Source organism: Carettochelys insculpta, chromosome 13 (genome assembly GCF_033958435.1).
Source record: "Carettochelys insculpta isolate YL-2023 chromosome 13, ASM3395843v1, whole genome shotgun sequence".
Lineage (NCBI taxonomy): Eukaryota > Metazoa > Chordata > Testudines > Carettochelyidae > Carettochelys > Carettochelys insculpta.
This window is the reverse complement of record NC_134149.1, coordinates 4,137,453-4,151,620: the sequence shown is the minus strand read 5'-3', so window position 1 is coordinate 4,151,620 and position 14,168 is coordinate 4,137,453. Positions and strand designations below refer to the sequence as shown.

Here is a 14,168-nt window from a genome sequence, read left to right as displayed (position 1 = left end):
CTGATTTGTCCTCCTTGCTTACTGTTTTTGGTTCTCTGTGCCTTAAATATCGGGTCTGTTCTGGTCTGGCTATGGTCTGAAGAAGTGGGTCTGTCCCACAAAAGCTCACCTAATAAACCATTTTGCTAGTCTTTAAAGTGCTACTTGACTGCTTTTTGTTCTAACCTATTTAATGATCGTAGCCAAATTCTTAGGTGAAATTCTGCCCCTTTGAAGTCAATGGAGATCCTGCTGTTGTTTTCAGTGTAGCTAGAATTCCTCCAGTTATGTTTCCCCATCTGACAAATACTTCACCCTGTTCCAAGGGATATCTGATAAATAGAGATGAGTCTCCGGGTCAAAATGTAGCTGTGTAGGCAAGAGTTAAAAGATACCTGGCTTTGCAAACTGTTCGACCAGTCTTTTGCCTATAAATTGTTTTTTGCAGCCTGTAAGCAACTCAGGAGGGATCTGCCTTATATTCAGTGAGTGCTGACCTGAGTTCTGCGTGCTCAGTGATAGGGATGGGAACCGTGATGCTGCAGTTTTTATGAAAGATAGGGTCAAGAAAGCTGGGCTTACCCTGAACTCCTCATTGAGATGTAGCTAGGCAGACGCATCTGTATTTCAAAGTGAGTGTGTGTGTTCTAGCATTGATGTCGGACTGTGGTCTTCTTAGGGCGACCATATCCCCATTCCAAATACGGGACAGGGAGATAAGGGGAAAGGGAGGGCTCCTCCTGGCTCCACCGAGCCCCGGGGAGCCAGGAAGGAGGCAGCAGCCACTGGTGATCCCCAGGAGCCCCTGGAAGCAGCAGCCCCTGCTGCTCCCCAGGAGCCCTGGGGAAACCTCATCTGCCAGCACTCCAGCGGCAGGGACATGGCAGCTGCCCATGCTCCCCCTGCCTCCCAAGGCTCGGGGAAGTGACTCCTGCCCGCAGCTGCACAGCCTGTGCAGCTGCTGGTGGAAAAGGTCAATGGAGTGGGGAGGGCCCAAATACAGGACAATTCGTCCCTTTTAAACAATAAGTCAGGATGCCTTTTTGGCGTCCCACATAAGGGACCGTCCCACCTAATCCGGGATGGATGGTCACCTTAGGTCTTCTCTGCCATTACTCTGGAGTAGTTCTTCCCGATTAACTATTCCGACTTAACTTCATTGAATATATAGTCCTCAGATAAAGGACATATCAGATATTAAACTGATAAGAACAGATACGGTTTTATTGTAGCTAATGTTTTAAGCAAGTAACAGCAAAGGTACATTTAATGCAATAGAGCATTTGAGATGTGGGGCTCGAGGGTAGGTTGACGTGAACAGGGTTGCATCAATACAGTTTAAAACGAGGAAGCCCAAAGGCCTAACCTGCCTCGTCCCAGATACAGATAGGGGGTGTTTTAGGCTAGAGTCTATTGATTCCTGGGGTGGTGGGGGCATCTCCCATGAAGTACAGCGTGGTCCAAGAATCAGAAGAGTCCATAAGGTAGTGGGTACAATGTTCCCCAACTTGGGGTCTGTCCGTTCATTCTGTGCTTGTCCTAGATGAAAGGAACGTGGTACTTCAGCGATAGTTCATCAGGTGGGTGGAAGCCAGTGCTTCCCCTTAGGCTGGTCCTTTGTCGTCTTCTCCTCTCATCCCTCGTCATGTCCTTGTTGTCCATGTCCTGCTTTGACTGGATCATGGTCGATGTGAAAAGTTTTCGTTTGGAAGTGTCAGCGAAGGCGCCACCCGAGGGGCAAGGAGAAGTTCAAGTCCTTGTGTGGTAGGGTGCCCAGCAATGGAGTCCTCTTCCGTCCGGCGAGTTCTGATGTAAAACGTAGTCTGTCAGGTAAAGGAGGCCAATGTTTCCCCTGACTTTGTCTCACGTCACAGTCCATAGGCACAGTCCATCACCTAGGGGGAGCCAACGCCTCCTGATACGTCCCTCGTCGCGAGCTGCAAGCACAGTCTGCCAGGAGAGGGAGTCGATGTGTCTCCTGGTCAAGGACACAGTCTGTCAGGAAGAGAGAGAGGCCAATGCCTTCCCTGACTTGGATCCTTATTGCGAGCAGAGGCGTCAAAACACAGTCCACCTGGAGGGAGAGTTCGGCTTCTCCTCTGGTCTAGCTGCCCGCCGAAGCCTCTCTGCGGTGCTCCTGGCAGTGCGTCGGAGGTAGTGGTGTTAACTGAAAGTAGCCTCCAGGGTCGCCTGGAGCGCTGCCGTTGAACCCGGGGGCTCTGTGCAGCAGGGGGTCCACTCCTCGTCCTCCTCCACGCTGCTCCTCTCCAGTCCACCCTGCTCCTTGCCTGCGGCCCCTCTCAGCGCCTGTGGGGGAAAAAACAAGCGGGAAAGGACAAGAGAAGGGGAGGGGAACATTAAGAACTCCCTACTCATGGACTGTTGCCCTCCGGGACAGGTGGTCTCCTGTGTTTTTTGGGGGAGTTGAGGCTTAAAAGCCGCAGGGAGGGCGGTGGCGGGTGCTGTCCTCATCCCAGCCCTTGCCAGTGATTCCAGTCCCTCCTTGGGTCTACCCAGATGTGGTCTCCATCAGCATCTGGGGAGAGAAGAAGGAGAAGCCTCTCAGGGCAGGGGGAGACAGTGAGGGCTCTGACTTCCCACCTCTCAAGAGGGGGGCCGCCAGAAGCTCTTCGGGGGGCCAGGCTGATTCTTAGTCGGGATGAATGGCTGCTGCAATCCCAGCGTTTGTCTGGCGGCAGCATGTCTGGTTGCTCATCCATGATCGCTTGTTGTGGCTCCTTGTGGGACCTGGAGAAAGGCAGGCGTCATACAGGGGGTAAGGAGAGGTGGCCCTGGCTGAGCATTTTCTGCGTTGCAGTCAAGCTGTGCCTTCGTTTTTTTAACGTCGATGGGAATAAGGGAGGAATGCACTGCATGGAGAGGGGGAGAGAGAGAGAGAGAGAGAGAGAGAGAGAGAGAAGGGGGAAAAAAGAGAGAGGGGAAGGTGGGGAAGGGGAGAAGAGGTCACTTCACCCTGTGTAGTATAGTCCGTTAGATGAGTTCAGGGTAGTTGGGCAGTTATCACTTGATCTTAGCCAAAAGGCCGAGTGTGTGGTCACTCTTGTTCCAGAATAAGGCTGCCTCCATTTGAAATGTCATCTGCCTTTTTTGGGGATGTATTTTCACACATAAGCAAGCCCTAGACTGCACAGAGAAGTAGCCAAAGGACTGAACTGTCTGTGGATAAATTGTAAAGCTTCCGGGCAGCCGACCTATTAAAAAGCCACAACTGAGAGGGTACTTGCACCCCCCACTTGTTACTCAGACATAGTGCAGGACATTCTTGAGTGTGCTGTCATCAGAGAAGATCACCCTCAGCTGCCTCGCAGACAGTGGGCCATAACTGCCTGAAGCCATTACACTCTATTATATGAAGCTGCTACAGTCTATTGGGTAAATAATCTACAGATTAAAGCTCCCTGTGTACACAGTGACTTGATAGATCTGTCATGTCGCTCATGGCAGGATGAAAGGGGGCTCTAATCATGCGGACTGTGACTCAGGGTAGCTGGCGTAGCTGGGGTTCAAAGCCGTTGCCTTTGCAAAACCTGCTTTGGGGGCTGGTCATGGGGCTGAGAACACTGGGATTCAGAGATAAGTGTCTGATTCTTCTCTGACTTTGCCTGTGGAAGATTTGCTGCAGAGTCGGACTTGACCCAGCCCCAGGTGTCTGCAGGCGTGTCAGCCACGCACTGCTGGAAAAGCAGATCGTTTTAGGAGACCTGTCGCCTGGACACAGGGGAAGGAGCAGGGCGGGGGCCTTCTCCGTCCCTCTGATTTGGGTAAGGGGTGGTGGGAAGGCTTCTGTGCCTCTTTATAGATGTGGGGAGCCCTTCCCTTTGAGACTTTGAGAGGTGGGCTCCCCTGCAGACTGGCAGGTCATGGTTCAGTCTGGGGTCGGTGAGTGAGAAAAGAGGCAGTGTGCTGGAAAGCTAAGCCAGGCACAGCTCTGGAACAGATGTCTCTGAGCCATCCGGAGCACCTTGGGTTCTGTGCCTGATCCGAGAGCCCTTTGTCGCTTCTCTGCCTCCAGCCCCGCACTCTCTTGCCTTAGATTAGAAGCCTGTTGGGGCAGGGACAGTCTAACTGCTCTTGTGCGGTGCTGGCGTAATGACGGCCTGCAGGTGTCACCGTCATACCAACGAAAAAGAAGATACTTCCACACCCTGAGGGTCGTCTTCAGCGGCTACCTAAGGCCTTAACCATGGCCACTGCACAGGCAACAAGAATCAGCCTCAAGAAGTGTCTTGTTACGGAGGCCAATGGCGCATCTGTGGACCAGCAACTAGACGGAGGGCCCTTTCTGTGAGGTGGGTTGACAATGAAGGCCCCCTGCCACTCAGATACCCAGGCAGGGATGTGTTTACCATGACATGCCAGTGTCACGAGCACTTAGTTACTTCTCTTGCTTTCACCTGTATCACGTGATGCCTTCCATGAGGGGATGCATTGCACCCTCAGCAAGTTCACAGATGGCACTAAGCTGGGGGCTGGGGCAGGTACATTGGAGGCTATCAGGTTTGCAGGAACATAGACAAATTGGAGGACTGGGCCAAAAGAATTCTCAAGGCATTCAGCAAGGGCAAATGTAGAGTCCTGCACTTAGGACAGAATAATCCCATACAATACGACTGGCTGGGGGCTGACTGGCTAAGTGTTAGTTTGGCAGAAAAGAACCTGGGCATTACAGTGCACAAGAAGCTGGATATGACTCAACAGTGTGCCTTCTTGCAAAGAAGGCTACTGGCATATTGGGCTGCATTAGTAGCAGCATTGCCAGCAGATCTAGGGAAGTGATTATTCCACTCTGCTCGGCATTGGTGAGTCCACATCTGGAGTATTGTGTCCAGTTCCCCACTGCAGCAAGGATGTGGACAAATTGGAGAGAGTCCAGCGATAGTGAAAATGCTTAGGGGGTTGGGACACATGGCATTCGAGGAAAGGCAGAGGGAACTGGGCTTAGTCTGCAGAAGAGAAGTGAGAGTAGGGGTTTGATAACAGCCTTCAACTAGGGGTTTCCACAGAGGAAGAAGCCAGGCTGTTCTCAGTGGTGGCAGATGGCAGAACAAGCAGCAACAGTCTCAACTTGCAGTGGGGGAGGTGGAGGTTGGATATTGGGAAAAACTATTTCACTAGGAGGGAGGTAAAGCTCAGGAATGGGTTATCTAGGGAGATGGTGGAATCTCCATCCCTAGAGGTTTTTAAGTCCTGGCTTGACAAAGTCCTGGCTGGGATGACTTAGTTGGGGTTGCTCCTACTTGGACTCAATGACCTCCTGAGGTGTCTTCCAACCCTAATCTCCTACGATTCTAAGTTTGTGTTGATGTCACTTCTGGTACTGAACATTGTCAAGTGTCTTACGCTCCCCGTTACTCTTGGATGTCAGGCACCATGTCACTGGCTTCCAAATTGGTCCGTCTCTTGGTTTCAGGGAGTCAAGACAAATGGGTATTCCAGACAGAGGCGAGGAGGAGTGGAGAGAATGCTGCTGGCTAAGGACACGAGAGAGAAAAGAAGTGCAATCAATCTCCTTTCCCATTTAGCCAACACATCCAGTCCCCGCTCAGAAGTGGTCAGACCCCCTTTCTGATGTGTCCTTGGGTGGGAGACCTGTGCGTGCATTCAGCATCAGGGGCTTGCATGGTTTTTTAGTTTCTCTCACAAAGAGGATCTTCCAGAAGAATTCTTTCCCCATTACATTTAAATACTCTCAGTTTCTGGTTGATCTGATGTGTTTAATGTGAGTTATGTAAATTTTCCCCATGAACGATAGGATTTTGACAGTCTGATTTACCTTCTAGCCATACTCAAACCAGCTCATTTTCTCTTCCCTGGAAATTTTGAGTGTTTGGGTGGCATTTGATGATTATTGTCTGCCATATTTAAGCTCCAGGGTTGAACATAAAGATATTTTAAATGTAATAGGTTTAAGATGTCATTATTTCCATGCTGATGAATTTATACTTGTAACCAGAGAAATATACAGCATTTAATGAACTTATTTAGACACCATGGTGCAAACTTTAAGCCCAGTCTTGAATATGAAATTAAATTGTGCTGGATAAAAACTAACACTCTGGAGCAAAAACAAAACTGGGAAAAAGAATGACTTTCCCAAGACCCAATAAATACAGACACAAGGCACCTAGGGGACATATTTACTAAGAGGTTTTGCATTGTTTTCAATGGAGCTTGCAATAGCGTAGAAGTATTAAAGCTGATTTACTAGAAGAGATTTGTGCCGTAATCCATCACCTGGCTTCCAGCCTGGCGATGCCCTTCTCAGCTGCTTCCAACCCCAAAACAATACTTCAGGGCACAGCTGAATATGTGCTTGAGAAGGCTGCAGCTTTCCTGAAGAGATTATAAGCAACCAAGCAATAAAATAACAGATCCAAAAGATTAACAACATGAAAGTCAAGGATATTTCTAAGCAGGTCAAGATAGTGCAGTCTTGGGTTGAAGGAGTCAGTTGCTGTGTGCCCAGACCAAGGAAATGTTCCTGCTTCACCCCTCCACGTGTTATGCAGAGGGCCAGGGGGTTGATTTGCTGAGGCACAGACCTCCATATCACAGACTGCCACAGTCGGACATCACGGACCCCTGAAAAGGATGGAGGAATTTGCATCTGGACTGCTCCAGTTGTTAGAGGTTGAATGGCAATCATCCAGCTCCCTCGGGACCTGAATGGTGCCAAACCAGAGAATTTGACAACCCACAGGAGGTCAATATTGTCTAGCACATCACCAACACTTCCACTGCTTGTTGGGCTCTTGGAAGACATTTTGGGGTAAATTACAGCTAAAGAACAGCACGGAACACTGACAGCCAGGACTGGGGGCTGGAAACAAACGTTATGGGACTGTGGGAAAGCTGGCCACTCCCATGATAAGTGATTGCCCAGCCAACTAAAATCATGCTGGATCACAGATGTTGCTGGACCAGAGAGTGCTGGACTAGAGAGGTTCAATCAGTAACCAGGTTAGTAGTGGCTTCAAGAGACCCCGAAAAATTCTGAACTTTGGCCTTTAGTAAAAGAGGTGTTTACATCATTACAATTATTTTTATTTGAAATGTATTTAAGTTTATACTTGATTTATATTTTTATGCTAATGATTTGAACGCGTATGAAATATTTCTGTGGTTGGATTCAGACCTATAGTAACACTGGCATAAATCTGGAATAGTGCTATTGCATGAGTAACTGGAGGAACAATACAGCCCTCCTGCTTTCCAAATCACTTCAGAATAATCCTCCATCTTCCCACCCTACTTCAATCACTTTATTTCATGTCCTTCATTTAAAAAGGCGTCTGCTGTTAGTTAAACTTCAGCATGAGAGTCCTTGCCCTGTATCAGCACAAAACTATAATATTGTGGCCAATTACAATTATTTCCATCTCTAGCATAGGCGTCAATATATACAAGTACTTTCTTGAGCAAGGTCTCCAACTTTGCACAAGTTGGGTGATGCAGTAACAAGAGAATGTTCAGGTATTTGTGCTCTTACACTAATCTCCTAATCCAAGTGGCAGTTATTGGGCAAGAATTGCAGGGAGATAGTCTTAAAAGCAGGTGTGTTAAAATGCACCCATGTCCTTCAGAGATGGTTGGAAACCCCCAGCCCCCTTGTTCTTCTGCAGTTATTTTTGACTTTCTGAACCAATTATTTTCAAGAACGTTGAAACCCAACAGGAAATTTTGGTGCAGGGAGCAGCCACACCACAGGCATCCATTAGCAATGAAAATTAGATAAATAATTAGCCTGGTAACTTTGTCCTTGGCTCATACCTGCCTGTGGCAGGCACCACAGGAAACTTTGGAAAAGACTGCGTATCTCTGCTTCTCAGTGCCAGCTGGTTCAGTTTGTAGTGGGTGTCAGGCATAGGGGCACTGAGATCCATAAGGAAACATCAGTATTTAAAAACCTTGGTGGAATATTTAGTTGTATTGATTATACTGTCACGTTCCCTGCTCCCCTCCAACCAGGGCACTGGAAGGCAGAGGAACACCTCGGCATTATCCAATTTCCTAACTCTCTTCTCTACTTGCTGGCTTTGAAAATGGTTGGTCCATCGAGCAATGAAACGCTGAAGGCAACTCGTACCACTGTAAAGCTCTAAAACGGACACAGGCACACAATTGTCAAGTAGGGGTCGGTGCTGCTGAGGAGAGCATCGTTCTCATTTTCTCCTCTTTAGGCCAAGACGGCAGGACCGGAATTATCCTGAAAAATCAGATTTAGTAGAGAAGAGAGGGGCACACAAAGGCACAAGGAGGCTGGTGCACCCTAATGCGCTACACTGGTAAGAAAGGGGCCGGCCCTGGGGGTGCTCCACTGCAGGGGGAGGTGCATGCTCCCTGCTGGGCTCCAGGTGGGGCTCCCAGCCTGTGCTGCTGGCCCCTCACTGCACTGGTGGATGCAGAGCAGGGATGTGTCATTGCTGCAGCATGTGGCCATGGGAGGTGGAGAAGGGAGCCACCAAGGGTCTTTGCACACCACTGCCATAGCCTGCATGTAGCTCTCCACCCCCACAAGCAAAGCCACAGAGCTCCCTTGGGATGAGCACAGGAACAGAGTGGGTCAGGGACCAGGTAACCAACCTCCTCCCAGAGCCCAGGACTGCCCCAACCCCAAGGCCCCCCCCGCACTCTCCCCTCCCAAGCTCCTTGTTCTGACTCCCGCAACTCCCCACATACATCCCAACACCCAGCCCTGTGCTCCTCACAACACCCCACACCTCTGCCCCAAAGACTGACCTACCCCAACCCCTGCCATTAGCCGACACAGCCCTCAAGGAGGGTTGCCCTACAGCAGTACCTGTGAGAAATGAAAGTTACCTTTCATTGCCCTGGTAAAATATTAAAACAATACCTCACAGGTCGATGCTGCCAAAATCAGAGCCGGTAGCAGGTCTGCGTTATGGACTCGGTTGCGGCTGCCATGAAATTAGAACAAGCTCTCTCCAGTTTTAGCAAACCACAGCTGCCCAGTTCTCCAGGCGTACGCCCTCCAAGGTTCTGCCCCAGCGCTCAGAATGAGACAGGGATGAAGAAGCCACACTGGGAATGCAAGCCCTCTCCAGCAGATTTTCGTAAGTCCTCCTGCTGTAACAAACAGTATTAATAATTCATGCCTAATGGGACTCAGACTCACGGAGAAGAGCTGGCAATGTGCCCCTTAGCAACGACCATATATCTTGCGTCAGGCTCTCGGCTGCCCCACTTAGCGTAGAAACCATCCCTGGCCATACAAAGCTGGAGATGGCAAATCAGCCACTACAGCCAAGGGGTGAGACATGTGCAGGGCTTTCTTCCCCTCTCGCCTCAAGGTGTCCCACTGTGTTCTCCCACAGTAGGAGGGAAAGGACCACCAGCTTCCTTCAGTGCCTCCCCATCACCATGGCTCTGTCTGAAGTGCTGGTGTTCATTTGGAGGGGGACCTGGCAGTGGGAACCATGCGAAGAGGAGGAGAAGTAATGCTCTTAGCTACCCCTCACACCCACCTCATTTGAAGCACCAGTCCTACTGCTTTCAGGGTACAAATGCAGCCACAGACCTTTCTCTAGAGTCATGTGTTATACTGAGCCATCATTCCCAATCCAGAAGCTACATCGCACTGTGGCACGAGGTCCTATATCTGAGCACCTTGGTTGGGGGAGGACTTAAAATCACCTAGCTGCAGCCATAGGCCCTGACTCCATGACTACTCCAGGGTCAGAGCACCCCTGGGGAAAAACTAGCGGGGGAAGAGTGCCTCTTGGGCATCATGTTTCCCCTCCAGCCCTGTGCCTCTCGCTTGCTGGTGGCCCCACTGGCCAACTCCTTCCCTTTCCTCCCAGGGCTCCTGGAGCTCAGCAAAGAGCTGGTTCCCAGCATTTGGAAAGATCCATGTGGGAGGGGAGGGGATCAGCAGGGCTGGGGTGCTTGGGAGAGGAGGCTGGGGAGAGAGAGGGTAGGAGTGGGTGCTTGGGGGAAGGGGTAGAATGGGATAAGGCCAGGCAGAGTGGGAGAGAGGAGGGGTTGGGGATGGGATACAGTAGGGATGGTGCCTGGAAAGGAGCAGGCCATTCTCCAGCAGCCAGAGGGGAAACTAGTGCCTATGACTGCAGTGCTCTGCCCCGTGGGGCAGCTGTTCTGGTTCGATAGCTCTCCAGGGAAAACTGCTTCTAACCCTGAGATCACAGCAGCTGGGTCCTAGCATAAGCCAAGGCAGTGATTTAAATCCCAAATATAGTACTGCAACCCAGTCCAGCTGTAGGTCAGCCAGGTGAAATATCCAACCTGCCTTCCAGCCTCCGCGCGCGCGCACACACACACACACACACACATGCCCTAAGTGTGGACATGCTTTGTCTGGGCCAGCTTCTCTCTCCGGTGTTCACAGCCTAAACCTGCAGCATGGACTGATCAGACTGCGTTTGTTTTTCAGAGTCTCCGTCAGTGTTCCCAGTAAGCTGAGCGCTGGAGAGTCAAATGCTGCCAAGCTGAGTAGCAGAGTGCCTACCGTGCCAACAGCCAGCCGCCTGTGTTTCTACTGGTGGTGCACCTCTGCAAATACTTCAGTGTATGTACCAAAATTTATTCCACACGTGGAGGGAAAAAATATTGGCAGGTACCCTGGCCTCCACCTTTCATAGCACTGGGGGCCTTTCCTGTTCCGAAATGGCAGCTGACAGTATAGGGTACCCAAACCTCCCTGCTACAGTTCATACCGTCCTGTCTCCGTTTTCATTCTTAGCACTAGGGTATGAATGTAAACCTGGGCATGTGGGGAAAGGGATATTCTGATTAGACTTCCTCTCTGAGCCTGTGGTACTGTCGTGTTGGTCTTGTGCTTATAGGAATGTCACTGCCATGTCTCATTGGAAAATAGGGGTGGCAGAAAGAGGATTAGATCGTTTTCTCAATTTCCCCCGAGCTAATGAGAGGCTCTGCAAGATTGCAAAGTGAGCCAAGATAATGCTGAAAATCCTTTCTATGCCATATTATTTATCTCCCTCCTACTGGGGAAACCTTTCACTTCTGTGTTGCTGAAATTGTGTTTATTGCTTTTCTGGTGCTGGGATAGCACTTCATTTAGCTGTTTGCAGCAGGACGAGGCATTTCATGTTGCGAGCAGTGAATACACTGAAGCTGACATTGGCGAGGATTTCACAGCCTGTCCCACAGCAAGGTTGGGTGCCTACAAGTTTCACTGGCAAGGAACAGACTATAGGAGATACAGTCACTTTGTATCTATCATGTTAGTGGCACAATATAATCATTTTTTAAGAAGGTGAAAGTGCCAGCTGCTTCATCCTTGTCCATCATAAGGGCCAATTAATTCTTTCAGTTACATAAACAACTACTGCAATCACAGTTCACAAAGCTCAATTTGACCTATTTCTATTTCTTTTCGTGCCCTTTTTGTGGTGTTTCCAAAGTAAGATTAGAGACCATTGCAGTAGTAAACGAAGGACCCAAGCACCTAAAATCACGAGAGGATATTGTGTGACTTTTCAGCTGCTCCATCTGTGCCATCCCAAAATATTGGCTCTGATTTGCCAAAGCTGCCTAGGGGATTTAGACACACCATTCCACTCATTTCAGTGAAACAGCATCTAAATTCCCAAGATAACTTTCCAAATCTCAACCATCGTCTCTTCCTTCTCTTTTTAATAAAGCTATGGTTGCTAACCAGCTGAGACAGAAATCTAGTCCGAGAGGTCTGAAAACCTCATTTCAATCTGCCATCGATCTTTCCATAATTGGTGTAAAACAATGTCTTTTCAGCATTTTCAGACTGACTCTTTTAAAAGTCAGCTAGGTGGAAAACGAAAGCATTCCATCTGCAGAAATTCAGCCTGTTTGTAATTTCCAGATCTTCACTGTATCTGGAGGGAAAAGCTAATTCTCCATACTAGCCAAACCTGAGCACATGCTCCCTTCTCCTGTTAACAGGGATGAACTGGGCCCAAAACAAGCAAATGAGAGGAACACCACAATATTTCTCACAATGCAACATTTCCTAGGGAAAGGAAAGTACCACGAGGAGGGACCAGTTTACTTTGATACATGGGTGCTAGTGACATGCAAATTCCTTTCTTCCTATCCGAATATTTGGAAGGTTGTGATTCTGCTATTTTCGTTTTATCTCCTGCCCGGTGCTTAACCCCTCCTTGAGCTTGTCTATTCCTGCTGAACTACTTGGGGTGTATTATGGGCAGAGATGGAGGAACAGACAAGGATATTAGTGCCAGGATTGGGAAAGCAACAGCTGGATTCAAGACTCTTCGGCTCATATGGAGTTCACAAATGATAACTGCAAAGCCAAAACTGCAGATCTTCAACACAAACGTGAAGCGTTTGCTCTTGTATGGATGCGAGATCTGGAGTACTAAAGAGTCTTCAAATCACAAGCTACAGACATTGAGGTACATCCTTCACATCAAATGGCAAGACTTGGCCACAAATGAGGAGCTTTGGAACAGAGCAGGACAAGAACCACTTGACGTTTAAATCAAGAGAAGAAAATGGGGATGGCTAGGCCACACTCTCAGAAAACCATCATCCAGCACAGTCCACCGAGCTCTCAAATGGAACCTCTAAGGAAAACGTAGAAGAGGAAGACCTCTGACAAGGTGAAGATCTACTGAGATTGAAGGCCAACAACTGGGGTACTCCTGGGGTCAGCTACAGGTTTTGTCCCAAGACAGGGTGAAGTGGAGGAGACTAGCAGATGACCTGTGCTCCACTCACAGTACAAGGGTTTAAGTACATAAGTACTTGATGTGTGTCTTAAGAAAAAAACCTGCTTGTTGAGTAGCCGTAGTAATTTCTGTTTTGTCTGAGCATACAGGATCCATAACAAATGACTTGCATGGAGTAATTACACACTATCTCAGCTTATCTCTCTCTGATTATTCAGAGGTAGGAAGAATAACTCTCCTAAACAAAATAAAAATATTTAAAGACCCAAGTAGTGGATTATGGCCACTTTTTTATTCCCTGCTTTCTTCTTTGCAGCCTGAGTTTACAGCTGTAGCATATTGCAGATGCAAAATATTTATAAATAAAACCTTCTCAGTTGTATGCATATACTTTATGTTTGTTTAAAGGACAATTTTGTGCCATCTCTTTGTATTTTTATGGTCAAAAATAAATTTTACATAATAATTCAACGCCACTCTGCTGCCTGTAATGACTCTCTGAAGTTTTCTGATGAATGTTTAGACTTGTTTCCTCTGATTTACATGACCTGACATCTCATATAATGAGCTTCCTGGCAGAAACACCATTCGTGATATTCAATGCAATGCTAATCTATCATTTGATGACCTTACGAGTGTTAGGGTCATGGATTCAATCAGTAAAATGTTTCAGGGTATAATTAATTACATCCCCTTCCCCCACTGCTCTGCAACTGTTCCCTTAAAACTTTTTGAAAGCAGTATTTTTTCATAACATTTCTTCAATAAATACAGCGTTTGTTTATATAATCAATCAAGCTAAATTTGGGAGTTTTTAGTATTCATGAGTTTCTTTGCTTGAAACTTCCAAATGTTCATTTTCTAGAATAATTTAATAGTGTAATTAGTTGAGCAACTAACTGCTATACTTCTTAAAGCACGGTCAAGTTGTGATTTAGTAATATGAGGTTAGCTGTATTTTCCCCATCTCCGGTAAAAATGCAACAAACTTTGGTAGGTGATCAATGGCCCCTTAGCCGGTTGACCACTGCTGGCTACGTTTTGGTTCTAAAGCAATGTCTAAAATCAGGAGCTGTGCCAACCTTCCACAAGGCTGAAACACAGCACATCACCTCCTCAGCGTGGGCTACTGTGAGCGCATCTTGCCTGACCTGCACTTTCTGCACTGGCTTCCCACTGACTCTACAGTGATTGTCTAGGTTGCAGGCCTTATACTCCAGGCACAAAGATGCAGTGTAGCTCTGCCATCAGACGAGAGCTCATCGGCACAGAGACAGAACTTTCAGGGTACATCTACACAGCAAGCAGGGTCCTGGGAAAGCAAGTCTCAGAGTCCATGCAGATAGGTGCTGCCTAGGGGGTGGAAAAGTGTGCAAGAGATTATCCAACAGAGTTTGGATCTCTTCAATAGCAAGAGCTGTTAGCTCTCTGTAGCGGTAACTGTAGCTGTTAGAAAAAGAATATTCCTCTTCTGCATCTAGCCTTAGGAGGTTAGCA

At 48.2% G+C, this 14,168-nt stretch overlaps 1 pseudogene; it reads right to left on the bottom strand.

Annotated features, from left to right (window-relative positions):
* Positions 1-1,100: 1,100 nt before the first annotated feature.
* LOC142020441 (U2 spliceosomal RNA) lies at positions 1,101-1,243 on the bottom strand (annotated as a pseudogene).
* Positions 1,244-14,168: the final 12,925 nt, after the last annotated feature.